The 18,559-nt window shown below is 41.0% G+C and overlaps 1 protein-coding gene across 6 annotated transcripts in view; it reads right to left on the reverse strand.

Moving 5' to 3' along the window:
• Positions 1-13,362: 13,362 nt before the first annotated feature.
• Positions 13,363-18,559, reverse strand: part of ANG (angiogenin) — an 89,806-nt gene continuing 84,609 nt past the window's right edge. For all 6 annotated transcript variants that reach the window (XR_005743528.1, XR_005743525.1, XR_005743527.1 and 3 more), the window contains one exon: positions 13,363-13,564. The gene's annotated coding sequence lies outside the window, so the exon portion shown is untranslated. The remainder of the gene's footprint in view (positions 13,565-18,559) is intronic.

The following is an 18,559-nucleotide window of genomic DNA, read 5'->3' on the forward strand; positions in this document are numbered from 1 at the left end:
CGTAAATATGCAGCCTAAGATACGACGGTGTAAGACACTTACGCCGGTCGGATCTTAGGGAAATCTATGCGTAACTGATTCTATGAATCAGTCGCATAGATACGACCCCGCAACTCAGAGTTACGACGGCGTATCCGGAGATACGTTGTCGTAACTGCTCTCTGAATCCGGGCCCATCAGTCTGGACCCTCAATTATAAAAGCAAACATCCTCTAAGCATTTGCCCCCTGCCTCCCTTTCCTAACTTTTGTAAAATGTTATGGTGAGCAAAAATGTATGGTTTTTTTTCTGGAGTATTTGTATTATACTGCTTTATTGTTGTTTGGCTATGGGTCCTGCGAAAAAAGGTGATTGTTTCTGGGCTTGCAGAATTCAACTTCCTGTGGAAGTTTCTCTGTTGCTGAAGCTCAGTAATAAGTGAGGGGGCAAAGAATGAGCAATATATTGCTGGTCCATGCAATTTTCGTATCAACAAATTTTTTATTTCCGAATTTTCGAACTTCCGAAAATTTTGAATTTCTGAAAATGAAAATTTTCGTATTTCTGAAATTTTCGTATTTCTGAATTTTTCAATTTCTGAATTTTTTAATTTCCGAATTTTTAATTTCCGAATTTTCGTATTTCCGATTTTTTTCCATTTCAGAATTTTCGAATTTTTAATTTCCGAATTTTCGTATTTCCGATTTTTTTCATTTCAGAATTTTCGTATTTCCGATTTTCGGAAATTCGGATTTTCGGAAATTCGGAAATACAAACATTTTTCATTTTTTAATTTTCAAATTTTAGAATTTTGGGAATTCCGAATTATTCATTTTTTATTTTCGAATTTCCATTTTTTTATTTTTTTGAATCTTCAAATTTAAAATTTCGAATATTCGAATTTTCGATTTTTTTTATTTTTCGAATTTTCATTTTCGAAATTTCGAATCTTTTTTTCGAATTTTTCAATTTTCGAATATTCATTTTCGATTTTCGAATATTCATTTTCGATTTTTAATATTTCGAATTTTCGAATTTTTAAATTTCAGAATTTCGAATATTCGAATTTGCGATTTTTTTTTTAAATTTTTCATTTGCGACTTTCAAAATTTTGAATTTTCGAATTTTGAATTTTCGAATTTCAAAATTTCGCATTTTCGAATTTTTCATTTACGAATTTTCAAATTTCGAATTATTCAATTTTCGAAAAATCGTATTTTCGAATTTTTTTATTTTTCGAATTTTCAATCCGAATATTCGAATTTTCGAGTTTTTTTATTTCGAATATTCGAATTTCATTTTCGATTTTTTGACTTTCAAATTTTCTATTTTTCGAATTTTTTATTTCAGAATTTTCGTATTTCCGATTGTTTTTATTTCAGAATTTTCGTATTCCCGAATTTCGGAAATTAGGATTTTCGGGAATTTGGTAATACAAACATTTTTCTTTTTTTAATTTTCAAATTTTAGAATTTAGAATTTTGGGAATTCCGAATTATTCATTTTTTATTTTCGAATCTCCATTTTTTTTTTCAAATCTTCAAATTTAAAATTTCGAATATTCGAATTTTCGAATTTTCATTTTCGAAATTTCGAATCTTTTATTTTTCGAACTTTTCAATTTACGAATATTCATTTTCGATTTTCGAATATTCATTTTCGATTTTTAAAATTTCGAATTTTCGAATTTTTAATTTTCAAATTTCGATTTTTTCAATTTTCGAAAATTCGAATTTCGATTTATTCAATTTTCGAATTTTTCGTTTTCGAATTTCGAATTTTCGAATTTTTCATTTTCAAATTTTTAACTTTCGAATTTCGAAATGTTCAATTTTCGAATTTTCGATTTTGCGAAATGAAAAAAATTAAAAATTCAAAAATTCGAAAAATAAAAAATTTGAAAATTCGAAAATTAAAAAATCGAAAGTTCAAAAATCTAAATCGTTTTTTGCTTTTTCGGAAATCCGAAAATTCCGAATTTTCGATTTTCCGTATTCCGAATTTTCCGAATTTACGAAAAAAGCAAAAAACGAATAAAACTGTTTTTTTTTTCGATTTTCTGAAAAAATAAAAAAAACGAATAAAACAAAAATGAAAAACATTTTTTTTTTATCTCCCGAATTTATGAAAAAAATAAAAATAAAATAAAAATAACATAAACGGAAAAAACGATTTTTTTGACAGTGCACATGTCTATGTGTCCAGCTACAGTTGTAATTGACACGTGTGTCACACATTTTAAGAGTTGTTTAACGGATCCTTTCATCCTTTTGTGCTGCCCCGTCAATAAGTAATCCACTCTCCCTAGATTCATACTTATCTGAATCTCATGCCCTGTACACACGATCGGTTCGTCTGATGAAAACGAACCGATGAATTTTTTCATCAGATATTCGATGAAGCTGACTTTCATCAGACTTGCCTACACACCATCGGTTAAAAATCTGACCGTGTCCAACGCGGTGCCGTAAAACACAACGAAGTGCCGAGAAAAATTAAGTTCAATGCTTCCGAGCATGCGTCGACTTGATTCTGAGCATGCGTGGAATTTTGGCCGATGGATTTCCCCACAGACGATCGTTTTTTTCTATCGTTTTTTTAACCATAAGAAAAATTTAAAACAGGTTCTATTTTTTTGCACCGATGGGAAAAAAAAATCAATGGGGCCCACACACGATCGTTTCGTCCGATGAAAACGGTCCATCAGTCCGTTTTCATCAGACAAACCGATCGTGTGTACAGGGCATAACAGCTGTAGCCCCATCTAGTTACCATCCTTTAGGGGGAAATAACCACTGAATATGTCCCAACTTTAGAACCTGAGGAGGACCTGCTGGAGAAGATCTGCGGTGCAACCCCCTAATCATTGTTAGTCGCCTTGAGGCGATTTAGTTTGCATTTGTAGCGCTATACAAGTTACTCACTCACTCACTCACTGGTTGTTAGTAAGTAGCAGCTCCCACCACCACCACCACAATCATTAGTAGACAGTGGCAATAAACAATTATTCTCCCTAAGTTATTTTTTGCTAGTGGAAATATACAACCCCCCCACACACACACACTATCTTTGGTGTTCAACTCAAGCGAACTATCCCTTCCCATAAAATTTTTGCTCAGTTGCAGTAAACAATTCTCTTGCCCTAGTTCAGTGAAAGCAAACAATATTTCCCCCCATATCATTAGCTACCAGTGCCAGTAAGCAATACTCCCCCAACCATTACTGTCAGCGACAGTAAACCATTTCCCCCTTTTTTGGGGGCCAGTGACTTTATACAACCTCCCGATCATTGGTGCACAGTGGTAGTAAACAACTCCCCTTTTCCAATACATGCTGGTTAGTGGCAGTAAACAATAGCCCTTCCCATTGGTGGACAAAGTCATTATCACCCTCCCCCCAACTTCCCTAATCATTAGTGGCAGTGAACAAACCCCTTCCCCCCCCCAATCATTGCTGGTCAGAAGTAGTGAACAATCCCTTCTAACATGGGTGGATACTTCCTTACATATATCTGTGTCCCACACAGGGGTCAAGTCCTGGGGAAAAAGTGTGGGAACTCCCACCCAAGATCCACTCCCCCACCAAAAAAAAAAAAAGATACACTCATATGCATAATTACTAAACCGCAAGTTCTTTCTAAATCCCGGGATAACTCGCGGCAGACCTCCGCAATGTCTCCTGGGAACAATGACAAAAGCTCCCAGGAGACATTGCGGCATCGAGGAAGTGACGGAATACCCGCACACTACCCGATGAATCCATATACAGGAAGCGGCCAGTAACATAAAGGATTACTAAGGTTCGCCTGCCCCTGACAGTGACTGGAGCTGGGCATCGCCGCTTAGTGAAGGATTGGCTTGGGCGGCTCGGCTGCTCTAGTCCTGCAAAGGGAACTGCGTTCCTGCTGTTAAAAAAGTGCAGGAACTCTGTTCCCACGCGTTCCCGCAGGACTTGAGCCCTGGGACTCCCACACCATTAAATGGCTCTACCTCCTCTGGAATTCACTTCCAGAACTATGCAGCTGTTATCAGGCTGGAGATCACTCCATTCAACAGTAACTGCATAAATGTGCTGTAGGGTGCTGGAGCAGGTGTTCTTGGATCAGCAGGACCCAGGGACTTTTTTATTTTAGGAGCTATGTCATTGTGCTGGCCTTCTATAGGGCCACCTCTGGAGGCCAAAGACACTCTGATCTCCAGAGAGGGCCCATTGTGTGGGATGTATGTGAACAACGTGGGCAGCCACAGGATAAATGTAAATATGCATCTGTATTATTGTGTTATTTATTGAAAGATGTTTGTGTTTTAAATAGAGGGGGTAACAATAGTTACTAGTTAGATGGATAATGGATAGCTAAAGGGGAAGGTGCAGATATTGACACATGCGGGTACATCATTATTGTCATATTCTAGTCCCTCCCAGAAGAGCACTTGTTATTGGATTGTCTGAAGCAGGTGGGCGGGGCTGGGAACTGAGGTGCACAGTTCCCAGTGTCAGAGTGCCAGAGGATTATAATAGGCCAATGGGCACTTCAGCTCCTGCCAACACTTGCACAAACCAGGAATATCAGTTTTGGATGCACTGATTTTGTTGGAAGTTGTGAAAAGTTGAAGATTGTCGTATATTTACGTGTTTGACTAATGAATGTTTTTTCTTGACGTCATAGGATGTGTGATGTGTTGTTCTAACGAGGTAATTCCTGTACTATACTGTGGTACGTTTATTATTAATTTGTGATAATAAAATAGACTCTGAAACAAATGTTGGTTAAGAGGTTTAAGTCTAAAAGGCATTTCTCATTTTACCTCTAAATTTATCCATTCCCCTTTATACATTTTAAAGATTAATTGTGGCCAACAAGTATTATCAGTGAACTGGTGACTGGAACCAAAAAACATTCTGCTTCTTGGAGGCTGCAGTAAGTGCTTAAAGCGCCAGTTCATCCAGCATACTAGCGTCAGCTACAGTATGCCTTTATTTTTATTTTTTCCGCTGTACTCACAGTTTAATCCATTAGTTAAGTTTCAGACTCCCGCGGGGAGTAGGCGTTCCTATGAAGAAGGGAACATGATTGACGGCCAGCTATGGCGCGTCACGCTTCCCGAAAATAGCCAAAATAGGACTTGCCTCTTCACGGCGCCTGTGCAGTCAGCTCCTAGTCTGTGCGCAGGCGCCTTATAGCGCCGTGAAGAGCCGAGTCCTACCCTGGCTATTTTCTGGAAGCGAGACGCGCCATAGCCGGCCGTCAATGATGTTCCCCTCTTCATAGGAACGCTTACTCCCCGCGGGAGTCTGAAACGAAACTAATGGATTAAACTGTGAGTACAGCGCAATAAAAAAAATAAAGTCATACTGTAGCTGACGCTAGTATGCTGGATGGCATGGTAGAAAGTTGTTTTTTAGGGTGAACCTCCGCTTTAATTGTGACTTATTCCTGTTAACGAATGATTAAAAAAAGTTTATCTAGGACATTTTATTTTTACTGCCAGGGCTACTTCAACTGACATATGGAGATCAAAAGTCAACCTTTTTTTGTAGATAAATAAAACTGAATAAATACCATGTAATAACATTGTTACATTGTATTTCTGAATAAAGCATGTGAACTGTTCATAAACTTTGTATCGCTTTGACAGCTGGGATTTGACAGGAAGAGCGGCAGTCAGGGCTGCCAGTTGGACAACCCTGGTATAGCTAAACACTCCATTTAATTTGTATCCAATCAGTCAGACCCTTTCATGTCATTAATATAAATGGTGCGCTATTCCCTGTGTTAAAGTATGTAACACAATGTATTTGAATGAACAAAAAGTAACGGATGTGTACACAATAGTTTGTGAGGTAAATTGCCTTAATAAATTAAGACTAATACTAAATAGATGAGTGCATAAGTGACACTCTAAGGCACAGGTGTCAAACACAAGGCCCGCAGGCCGAATCCGGCCCTCCAGGTCATTTCATATGGCCTCACACCTCTCCAGCCCTTCTCTGGTCCTACTCAAAGACCCTTACTTTCTGTTTTTAAGCAATGCATCCCGCTTCTTCCCAGCAGCAGCATAAGGAAAGGGGGGTGCACTGTGATGTAAGGGAGAGTGGGGGACTCAGCTTTTGATGGTGGGGTGGCTCTTGACATCTAATGTAAGGGGAGGGGATGCGCTGGACTTCTAATCTTACAGATACAATTGACCCTTTTGAGGGCAATCATAATGCTTATGCGGCCCACAATGAAATTGAGTTTGACACCCCTGCTCTAAGGTGCTCAAAACAGTGCATATGAATAAACAATCTATGTATGAAAAAATTAATTTGTGCCTTATGTGATTAACAATTATATCTCACAAAGTTCATATTCATGAGCAAAGATGCAGAATGTGGAATCTTTTCAGACAGATTTCTGCATTATTCTATGCTGAAAAGCGCTGAAATTTTGCAAGATGTCTACTGGATTCCATTTGTAAGTAATCTCCAATGACTTGAAATATGATGCTTCATAAAGTAAAGTTGGCCTCTTACCATATATGGTGGATCCCTATTACAGAGATCAGACTCGCTGTGGAATATGACGGCCAATCAGAGAGTCCCTTGGTGACACCTTTCTATACACTGCAGCATCTCACTGTGATGTTACTAAAGACTCTCAAGGTTTTGCCTAAATTCAGTTAATAAATTCCTTTGCCAGTTTTATTGAGGGAAAAAATACCTTATGAGTAGACAATGTACATCAGGGATATGTAACCTTAAAGAGGTGGAGATCTACCTGATCAACACTAGAGAAGTCAAAGATCACAGATCACAGTGTCGTCTCCTCACACATGATTTAAACCTTAAATTGCTGTACTACTGTGTCGCAATTGCGTGCATTCATGGGTTTAAATCAGGTGGTGAAGAAGCAACATATCGCCTCCTCACCACCTGTCAACACACACACTTGGATCACTTCTTAGAGGAGCAGCAGTGCCTGCTGCACTTGTGAATGAGCCCTTAGGCCTCGTACACACGACCGAACATGTCTGCTGAAACTGGTCCGCGGACCAGTTTCCGCGGACATGTTCGGTCGTGTGTACGGCCGACCGGACAATTTTCCGGCGGATCGGACAGGTTTCCAGCAGACAAATGTTTCTTAGCATGCTAAGAAACATGTCCGCTGGAAGCCTGTCCGTCGGACATGTTCGGTCGTCTGTACGACTCACCGGACATGTCCGCTCGGCCGAAAGCCCTCGCATGCGTCAAAGTGATTCGACGCATGCATGGAAGCATTGACCTTCCAGGGTCGCGCACGTCGCCGCGTCATCGTCGCGGCGACGGCCACGTCACCGCGTATCCTGTCCACGCGGATTTCGGTTTGATGGTGTGAACAACCATCAGACCGAAATCTCCGAGCGGACATGTCCGATGAAAACGGTCCAAGGACCGTTTTCATCGGACATGTCCCCTCGTGTGTACGAGGCCTTAGTTGCATTCAGCTGCGGCACCCTTAGGGCTTGTTCACACTAAAGTTAGGAGGTGGTAAAACAGCAGGATATAAAATAAGTCTATGGCTAAGCACAGCAAACCTGCAGGAAAGCTGAAGGTACACTGCTCTGCATCCGCTTTGTGGTTAAACCGCAGTGCATCAGCGTGAAAGCAGCCCTGTACTATTATGCCCAGTGTATTGCTTCACACTGACCTGAAGATCTCTTCTTTCCTGCTGCTGGCACCACTATGTGGACCGCTAGCCGGGATAAGAGGAGGAGTGCAGTTGGCATCACGCTGCATGGGACAGGAGCCAGCACTACAGAGGAGCTGTCAGCTTATGTGGCTCTTGCTCCCTTCTACAGCTCCAACTTTACAAGTAATCTCTCTACATTGCACTCTGTTTGATACTCTGGAATGGCAGGTCAGCAAGCCCAGACCGAGATCTACCAGTCACCTGTCTGTGATTTACTGGTAGATCGCGATCTATAGGTTGCTGACCCCCGAAGTACATTGTAACATGCGGGTACATCATTATTGTCATATTCCAGTCCTTCCCAAAAGAGCACTTATCATTGGATTGTCTGAAGCAGGTGGGCGGGGCTGGGAACTGAGGTGCACAGTTCCCAGTGTTGGAGTACCAGAGGATTATAGGAAGCTAATGGGCCTTTCAGCTCCTGCCAACACTTGCACAAACCAGGAATATCAGTTTTGGATGCACTGTTATTGTTGTAAGCTGTGAAAAGTTGAAGATTAGCGTATATTTACCTTTTTTATTTTCTTTTGGCTAATTAATGTTTTTTCTTGATGTCTTAGGATGTGTGCTCACTAGAGCGCCAATCTGGACAGGTTGTGGGCACAGCTTACTTTAACTCTGAGCCATGTGCTGACAGCCAAAGCCAACTGTCAATCAGGCAGCTGGGTGGACCCCGACAATATAGTAGGGATCCTTTCAGAGTCTGGAGCGGCTCTGTGACGTCCACTGACAGCGGTCTTTAGCCTGTTAAAATTTTACTCTGGGTAACAGGAGAGCAAAAGTAGGTGCACTCCTGTGACCCACAAAAGAAGTATGGCCAAAAATAAAAGCTTTAACCATACTTCTCTTGTATGTGTAGTTGTTATACCCTGTATGGGAAATGCACAGGTTCACGTGAAGTAAGAACTCCAGGTATGGTATATTTTTACATAGTTACACTAGTTCAGCTTGGATCAATATAACTATGTATGTACCATACCCAGCCAATGCCCCTGTAAGGTAGAACATAACGGAATTAGACAACGCTACTACAGTGCTCTCCACTTGCTTTTGGGTACTGTAATAAGCAGCCGGCCTAATGTATTGTGGACACAGGATGTTGTCCACTCAGTACACGGGCTGTTAATTTTCTGAATGAATACAATGCGTTTTCTGATTGGGCAAGGTGGAGAGGTGGGGTGGTGATACAACAATGATAAATAAGTAGATTTTAAATTCTGCGCTGAGGACCTAAAACTGGCTACTGCCCTACCCCAATTTCTCACCAGGGTGGGGAATATGAGAAATAATGACAAAAAGAGTTACGGGTGGCGCTGCCTATCAGTGATATATATATAATGTGTTCTAATACTGTGTGCTATCCCTTTAAAGGATGTGTGATTTGAGGGTTAAACTACAGTGAATATAGAAATTGCTGTGCTGATGAGATCAGTAATATAAGAACATCCAAATAACCAAAAAAGTTTTTTAATCTGAATTATATGTGATGGATCAGAACACAATAGTCTAAGTTGGTGAAGTAAAATTAGAAAAACATATACTGTATTTGCTGGCGTATAAGACTACCTTTTACACTTAAAAAAAATGGCCAAAAAGCAGGGGTCGCCTTATACGCCGGGTCAGCTGCTCGCATGCCTGCTAGAGGTGCGCTAATACTGTATGTAGCTTTGGCTACATACAGTATATACCGCTTAGCCAATACCGGTGAGCGATGTATTCAAATGAATACAGAGCCTGCTCGGATTGGAGTAACAACCTCTGCCAATCTGAGCAGGTTACATACAGTAGCCTGCTCGGCTTGGCTTTGAGAGTCAGAGAGGTGCGGGCTGATGATGTTACAGCCTCTGCCAATCCAAGCAGGCTTTGTATTCATTAATAGAATAAATCGCTCGCCGTGATTGGCTCCAACTCCATCAAGAAGAATATGGCTCCAGCTCCAGCAAGAATGAAGAAGAATATGGCTCCAGAAGGAAGAAATATGAAGCGTCGGAAGCCTCGGAAGGGGGGTCGTCTTATACAGTGAGTACAGGCAAAAAATATAAAAAAACTGTAAAATTAGAGGGTCGTCTTATACGCCCGGTCACCTTATACACTGTCAAATACGGTATTTAATACTATTTTTCAGAAATAAAAAAATGATAATTGGCATGTGCGTATGTATTCACCCCCTTTGTTATGAAGCCCATAAAAAGCTCTGGTGCAACCAATTACCTCCAGAAGTCACATAATTAGTGAAATCATGTCCACCTGTGTGCAAGCTAAGTGTCACATGATCTGTCATTACATTTAAACACCTTTCTGAAAGGCTGCAACACCTAAGCAAAAGGCACCACTAACCAAACACTGCCATGAAGATCAAGGAACTCTCAAAACAAGTAAGGGACAATGTTGTTGAGAAGTACAAGTCAGGGTTAGGTTATAAAACAAATATCCAAATCTTTGATGATTCCTAGGAGCACCATCAAATCTATCATAACCAAATGGAAAGAACATGGTACAACCACAAACCTGCCAAGAGACGGCCGCACATCAAAACTCACGGACCGGCAAGGAGGGCATTAATCAGAGAGGCAGAACAAAAGTGGAGGTTCACCTTAAAACAATTATATAACATTACATCCAGCATACTAACGACATGTACAGTATGCTGGTATTATTATTTTTTTTTCTCCGTACATACCGTTTTATTCTTATTTTCCCCCCGGCTTCTGGGTTCTGATTCCCGCGGAACTGGGCGTTCCTATTGAGAGGTTAGATGATTGACGTCTGGTGAAAAACTTCCCCTGTCGCATAAGGTGCGTCACCAGTTTTCCGTAAATAGCCGACTTGTGAGTCGGCTCTATATGGCGCCTGCGCAGTCAGCTCTATATGGCGCCTGCGCAGTCAGCTCTACACGGCGGGCACAGGAGCCGTATAGAGCCGACTCGCAGGTCGGCTATTTACGGAAAACTGGTGACGCGCCTTATGCGCCAGGTGAAGTTTTTCACCAGACGTCAATCATCTAACCTCTCAATAGGAAAGCCCAGTCCCGCGGGAATCAGAACCCGGAAGCCAGGGGAAAAATAAGAATAAAACGGTATGTACGGCGAAAAAAAAAAAATTACCAGCATACTGTACATGTCGTTAGTATGCTGGATGTAATGTTATATAATTGTTTTAGGGTGAACTTCCACTTTAAGGTAACCCTGGAGGAGCTGCAGAGTTCCACAGCAGAGACTGGAGTACCTGTACATAGGATGATAATAAGCCATATGCTCCATAGAGTTGGGCTTTATGGCAGAGTGGCCAGAAGAAAGCCATTACTATTCTTGAGCAAAATCTGTACCACTCTGTGTGTGATTTGAGGCTAGGATGGAGGTTCACCTTCCAGCAGGACAATGACCCCAAACACACTGCTAAAGCAACACTTGAGTGGTTTAAGGGGAAACATGTTAATGTGTTGGCCTAGTCAAAGTCCAGACCTCAATCCAATAGAAAATCTGTGGTCAGACTTAAAGATTGCTGTTCACAAGCGCAAACCATCCAACTTGAAGGAGCTGGAGCAGTTTTGGATTGGGCAAAAATCCCAGTGGTAAGATGTGGCAAGCTCATAGAGACTTATCCAAAGGGACTTGGAACTGTGATAACCAAAAGGTGGCTCTACAAAATATTGACTTTAGGGGGGTGAATAGTTATGCACATTGACCTTTTCTGTTATGTTGTCCTATTTGTTGTTTTGTTGTTTGCTTCACAATAAAATAAATAAAAAAATAAAAATAAAACATCTTCAAAGTCGTGGGCATGTTCTGTAAATTAAATGATGAAAATCCTCAAACAATCCATTGTAATTCCAGGTTGTGAGGCAACAAAACATGTGAATTTAAAGAAATATTGCACATGTATGTACTGGTACAGGCATACCCCACTTTTAAGTACACAGTGGGGTTTATTTACTAAAACTTTAAACTGATGCAACAATTATGTGACAATGCGCTGCTATCAATCTATCCAATCAAGAGCCAAGACAATGGGCAGAGATGTAGAGCGCATCTCCACTGTGGGAATAAATGGGCTCAGGTGAGTAAAACGGAGGGCTGGGGGTGGGTCAGAAGTGTTTCACCTTAATGCATAGGATGCATTAAAGCAAAAAAACATGAGGGTTTACAACTCCTTTTAAACTAATATGTTTGAAAATGACTAATCATGCCCTTATTGCAAGTACCTTGAATGTCTGTCTTCCAAAATGTGGTCATTTTGTGTGTGTTTCTACTGTCCTAGCACTTCAAGGCCTCCAAAATTGTGGTAGGTAGTCAGAAAATGAGATGCGTAATGTATGCCCCTTGAAAGCGTGAAGGTGCTTCTTGGATTTTGGGCCCCTCTATGTGTCTAGGCACCATAAAACTCTTACATGTGGTATCGCCATACCCTGGAGGAGTAGCAAAATGTGTTTGGAGTGTAGATGTAAGTAAGCCCATGCTGTGTGTAAAAAAAGCTTAAAATGACAAATGCAATACATTTCTATTTAATTTACTTGCTTTGTTTTCCAAACAATTTAAAGTTAAAATGAGATCTTTATAATACTCACCACGCCCCTTACTGCATACCTTGGGGGTAACTACTTTCTGGAAAGTGGTCATCTTGGTGGTGTTTGTACAGTCCTGGCATTTTAGAGTGAAGAAATTGCAATCAGGATTCATACATTTCAAATGTATGTACCAGTTTTTAAACTCTTAAGCCCTGTACACACGATCGGATATCTGATGGAATCTAATCCGATGGATTTTTTCGTTGGATATCCAATGAAGCTGACTTTCATCAGTCTTGCCTACACACCATCGGTCAAAAATCCGACCGTTTCCAAACGCGGTGACGTAAAATACTACGACGTGCTGAGAAAAATTAAGTTCAATGCTTCCGAGCATGCGTCGACTTGATTCTGAGCATGCGTGGATTTTTGACCGATGGACTTCCACACAGACGATCGTTTTTTTCTATCGTTTTTTTATCCATAGGAAAATTTTAAAACATGTTTTATTTTTTTTCACCGATGGAAAACAAACCGATGGGGCCCACACACGATCAGTTTGTCCGATGAAAACAGTCCATCGGTCCGTTTTCATCAGACAAACCGATTGTGTGTACAGGGCTTAACAGTGTAAACAATCTACATTTATTTATTTATTTTGACAAAATAAATGTAACAGAATACATTTGGGCATGATTTCATGATGAAAGATTTTTTATTGGGTATTTTTTTTATACCAGAAAGTAAGAGAAACATTTTAGTAGTCATTTTTCTTTATATAGTAAAAGATAAAAAAAAGCAAAGGTGATTAAATAGCATCAAAAGAAAGCTCTATCCGTTAAAAATAAAGATATAAAATTAATTTGGGTATAGCGTTGCTTGACCAAGTAATTGCCACTCAAACTATGACAAATGAAAAAAAGAAAGGGGTGTAACATGCTGGTACTGAGGTTGTTAACACCTTCTTATGCCAACAAAATGTACGGGAAGTCTATTCTCACATTTTACACATATCACATTAGTTTCCGGTGTGGAGGTATATGGACAAGGGCGGGGTGCAGTGGCACTACGAATGCAAGTGTTGAGCCGGAATCTTGTGGTACTTAATACATTTCTATTGGTTGACACCCCGCTACAGATGGCCTGCACTGTGGCTGCAGAAGAAAAGATGAAAGTGTTGCGTTCCTTGCATTGACCTCCTACGATATATATGCTGTTGTTCATGATGGTGTAACAGTTGATGCTGGTCGATGGGCTTACAATGTGCTTCTGCTGAAATCTTGTCCAGTTCTGAGACAAGGACAGATGGGAGAGACCCAGGAGGATCCCAAATACCAGAAGAAGAGATGTTGCACACATTCTGGCCATTGTTTCTGAAAAGAGAGATACAATACAAATGGATCAGTTTACAAGATTTTAAAAAGCTAATGAAAATAGAATTTATTAAGTGAGGACATATTACATTTTGTTAGGGGGATTGGTGGGATGTGTATTTATGGTTCTTTATTTCATTAATATTCTTTGTATTTTTTTTTTATTATTATTTGCGTGCTTTCGCTTTCCTTTGTATTTTTCTGTGGGAAAAAAAATAGGGTCAACTATTTAAAGCCCTTAACAGCACAAGCCACTTTAATTTCTACTTCAGCATTGACTCCAATACATTTTACCAGAAAATTTTCCAAATCTCCAAATTTTCCCCATAAATATCATATTCCTCCCAACCGCTTGTTAATCGATTAGCTACCGCTCACCATAGGTTTACTGCGGCTGGGGTGGGTGCTCTGAACCAGATCACGTACCTGGTATGTGATCTGACAGTTCCTGGTACAACGAAAACCAATCAGCGGGTCCGGCGGACGTGATGTCATCCGGGACCCGCAGATCGTTCAGGAGAAAGGCAGAATGACAGTCTGCCTATTTAAACAAGGCAGATCGCCGTTCTGTGAGAAGGGAATGTGCTGATTTTTTTTTACCAACATTTTTTTGCAGAATACATATTGGCCTAAATCGCTGAAGAAATTCGATTTTCTATTTTTTTTTATTGGGAATGTTTTATAGCAGAAAGTAAAAAATATGTTTTTTTTCTTAAAAATTGTGTCTTTTTTTTATATAGCACAAAAAATTAAAACTGCAGAGGTAATCATATACAACTAAAATAAATCTCTATTTGTCAGAAAAAAAAACATTATTTGGAGGTACAGTGTCGCACGCCTGCGCAATTGTCAGTTAAAGTAACGCAGTGCCGTATCGCAAAAAATGGCCTGGACGTGAGGGGGGGGGGGGTAAACCTTGTGGGTCTGAAGTGGTTAAATATCAGCAACACAGAAAGGGCAAAGATACGAAGGAAACTTGGACAGCGGCACTCCAAAAATGTTCTTTTAATTAAAATCGATCACAAAATGAACATGCCACAGCAAAAAGATTGGAACTAAAGCTAACGTTTCGCACTGTAGCTTCAGTGCTTAGTCATAGCTAGTACACCATCGATTTGAATTAAAAGAACATTTTTGGAGTGCGGCTGTCCAAGTTTCCTTCGTATCTTTGCATCACTATTGCATTGCTGGCACCCATGGTTTGGTTCCAGTGAGGAGGTTCTCTGAAGACTGCTGAGCGGTTATTTTCTCTCTCTACATTCGCAATGGATTGGGTGGCTCATAGACGTACAGTGGGGTTGAGACTGTGCAAGTGCACTTACTCCAGAGCTTAAAGCGCGGCTTCACCCTAAAAAAAATTCTAACATTACGTCCAGCATACTTCCGACATGTACAGTATGCTGTTTTTTTTCCGCCGTACGTACCGTTTAATTGTTATTTTCATCCCGGCTTCCGGGTTCTGATTCCCGCGGGACTGGGCGTTCCTAATGAGAGCTTAGATGATTGACATGTTGTGAAAAACTTCCCATGGTGCATAAAGCACGTCACCAGTTTTCCGTAAATAGCCGACTTGCGAGTCGGCGCTATACGGCGCCTGCGCCCGCCGTGTAGAGCTGACTGCGCAGGCGCCATATAGAGCCGACTCGCAGGTCAGCTATTTACGGAAAACTGGTGACGCGCTTTATGCGCCATGGGAAGTTTTTCACAACACGTCAATCATCTAAGCTCTCATTAGGAACGCCCAGTCCCGCGGGAATTGGAACCCGGAAGCCGGGATGAAAATAACAATTAAACGGTAGGTACAGCGAAAAAAAAAAATACCAGCATACTGTACATGTCATCAGTATGCTGGATGTAATGTTAGAAAATGTTAGAAAATTGTTTTAGGGTGAACCTCCACTTTAATAAATGAAGTAGAGCTTCACTTTGCAAAGACTACCCAATCACATGCATAGAAATAAAAAAAACAGCATGTTTGTGTGCACATGATTGGGTGATGGAAGTCAGCAGAGCTTTCCCCTTTTTCCTAAGCTCTAGAAAACATAGGGCCAGATTCACAGAAGAAGTACGCCGGAGTATCTACTGATACTCCGGCGTACTTTCAAATTTGCCGCGTCGTATCTTTAGTTTGAATCCTCAAACCAAGATACGACGGCTTTTGGCTTCGATCCGACAGGCGTACGGCTTTGTACGCCTTCGGATCGTAGGTGTAATACTTCGGCGCCCGCTGGGTGGAGTTTGCGTCGTTTTCCGCGTCGGGTATGCTAATTAGCTTTTTACGACGATTCACGAAGGTACGCATGGCCGTCGCATTCTCTTACATCGTCGCTAGTCGGCTTTTCCCGGCGTATAGTTAAAGCTGCTATTTCTTGGCCTATATTTAGACTTGCCATGTTAAAGTATGGCCGTCGTTCTCGCGTCGCATTTAAAATGTTTTTTTTTTTGCGTCCATCGTCCGTCCGTGAATAGGAAAGTCGTCCGTGAATAGGAAAGGACGTAACTCACGTCGACGTTCAAAAAATCACGTCGGTGCGACGTAATTTCGCGCAAAGCACGGCGGGAAATTTCAAAAGGGAGCATGCGCAGTACGTTCGGCGCGGGAACGCGCCTAATTTAAATGATCCACACCCCATTTGAATTAGGCGGGCTTGCGCCGGAGGGATTTACGCTACTCCGCCGCAACATTACAGGCAAGTGCTTTGTGAATCAAGCACTTGCCCGTAAAACTTGCGGCGGTGTACCGTAAATGCGATACGTTACACCGCCGCAAATGTACCTGAATCTGGCCCATAGCCTTGCATAGTACAACTGTTCTTGCAAAGTGGACAGTCTATTTGCCTTCAGTAAATCAACCTCATTGTAAGAAGTAAAGCCCAACCATCTAGTTGCACTGCAAAGCAGGAAGCAGAGTCTGTATTCTTTAGTGAGCTTTTACAAGCCTGTGTAATATTAAAATAATAAACAGAATTCAAATAAAAAATATCAATGTGATGTGAAAAATTGCTTTAACCCCTTAACGCCGACATAACACTAATATGCGGCCACATTTTTGCTGTGGCATATTTCCCTTTGTGCTAACTTTGTATTAACGATCGGGACCCGGAACTCCTGATTTCGGGTCACCTGATCTCTGTGGTATCCTCCAATTGGCTACCACAGGAATCAGTCGCTGTGAAGCCTGCCCCTGTGTTTCTCTCTCTGTGAATGGAGAGATAAGATTTACTGTATTGTTGTCTGTATTTGCAGAGGGGAAAAAACATGTGTGAAATATAAATAAATAAATATTACAAAATAAAAAAAAAATATATATAGAAAAAATACCTAGATCAAGTTTTGATCTAGGTCAGTGCCGGGGTTAGTGTTTGGGTCAAGTAATGGTCAAAAGTCAAGGTCAAAGTCGAAAGTAAGGGTAAGCATATTTTGGGCAGGATTTTTTTTTTTGCACTATTGTTTCTGGGCTGTACTACAGGAACAAACAACAAATAACATACACATATGTGGTATCACTGCGATAACCAGGAGCAGGAGAATATATGTTGGGTTGTTCTTTGGTGGTAGACTATGGTAGTAACAATAAATATACAGAAAAAAAAATGATTATTTTTTTTACCATATTGGGTTTACATTTGATAATAAAAAAAAAGAGGAGATATCTTTAACTATTTAACACCAAAGAAAAGCCCAATTTATCCTATAAAAAACAAGGTATAATTCACCTGGATGTACAAAGTAATTGTGATGATATGTATAGTTTTACTAACACATGTTAGAGGTGAAAAATTACGTTTAGGCTTTAACATTTGGTTTAGGCCGGGTTCACACTGGTCCGACAAACGCTCCGACCAGGGCTTTTTTTCAGGGGGAACTTGGGGGAACTCAGTTCCACCACCTCTGGCTCAGACCCTTTGGTGCTTGCTCACCACAATCACTTGTAAACACAGAATTCTGGTTTCTGTGTTTACAAGTGACAGCTCTGCACTCTGTGTGTAACCACCTGAACTCTGCACTCTGTATGTAATGCAATCCCGGTATTTAATGCCCCTTTAAGACCCTTCTACTGTTTGTGAAATCTGAACGGGGTCGTGGTTGAGTTCCTGCACCTATTTTCTGAGAAAAAAAGCTCTGGCTCCGACATTGGGAGCTCATGTTTCCCCATGAGAGCCGTCTTAACTGGTCTGACACATGTCTGACCGACTTTGAAAATGCTCCCTGTGCTACTTTGGTCCAACTTTGATCCTACTTCAGCCCATTGAATATCATTGAAGTGGGATCAAAGTCGGAACGCCGTCTTGCATGCTCCGACTTTGGCATGCGACTTGTGCTCTGATGATTTTGAGGGGGAACTCCACGCCAAATTTAAAATAAAACAGCGTGGGTTCCCCCTCCAAGAGCATACCAGGCCCTTGGGTCTGGTATGGATTTAAAGGGGAACCCCTACGCCGAAAAAACGGCATTGGGGGTCCCCCCATAACCCACACCAGACCCTTATCCGAACACGCAGCCCGGCCGGTCAGGCAGAAGTGTTGCGGTATGCTGACCCTGACTGTACAGTGTGTTGGGGTGCCATTGACAAAGAATGACACTGAACAGCACACACAGCCAAGTGTTGCTGCGACTAACAATTGACTGAAAATGGGATAGAACAAGTTTTATTGGGAGTAAGAACCAAGATGTAGCTGCATTTAAAGGGTTTGCATCCTCGTCATCAGGGCTAGAGGTCAACAAAATAAATATCATTAATCAGAATAACTCATTCATTAGAGCCAATGAGCTCTATAAACACCAGGCTTTTTACAGCAATGTAGATAAGAACAACCTGGTAAAATGTGAAAAGGAGCTCGGAGCTCCATCTGCTGGCATCATATGATAAAAGCCTAAAGCCCTGTACACACGATCGGTTTGTCTGATGAAAACGGACCGATGGACCGTTTTCATCAGACAAACCGATCGTGTGTGGGCCCCATCGGTTTGTTTTCCATCGGTGAAAAAAAATAG

The sequence above is a fragment of the Rana temporaria genome, chromosome 9 (assembly GCF_905171775.1).
Source record: "Rana temporaria chromosome 9, aRanTem1.1, whole genome shotgun sequence".
Lineage (NCBI taxonomy): Eukaryota > Metazoa > Chordata > Amphibia > Anura > Ranidae > Rana > Rana temporaria.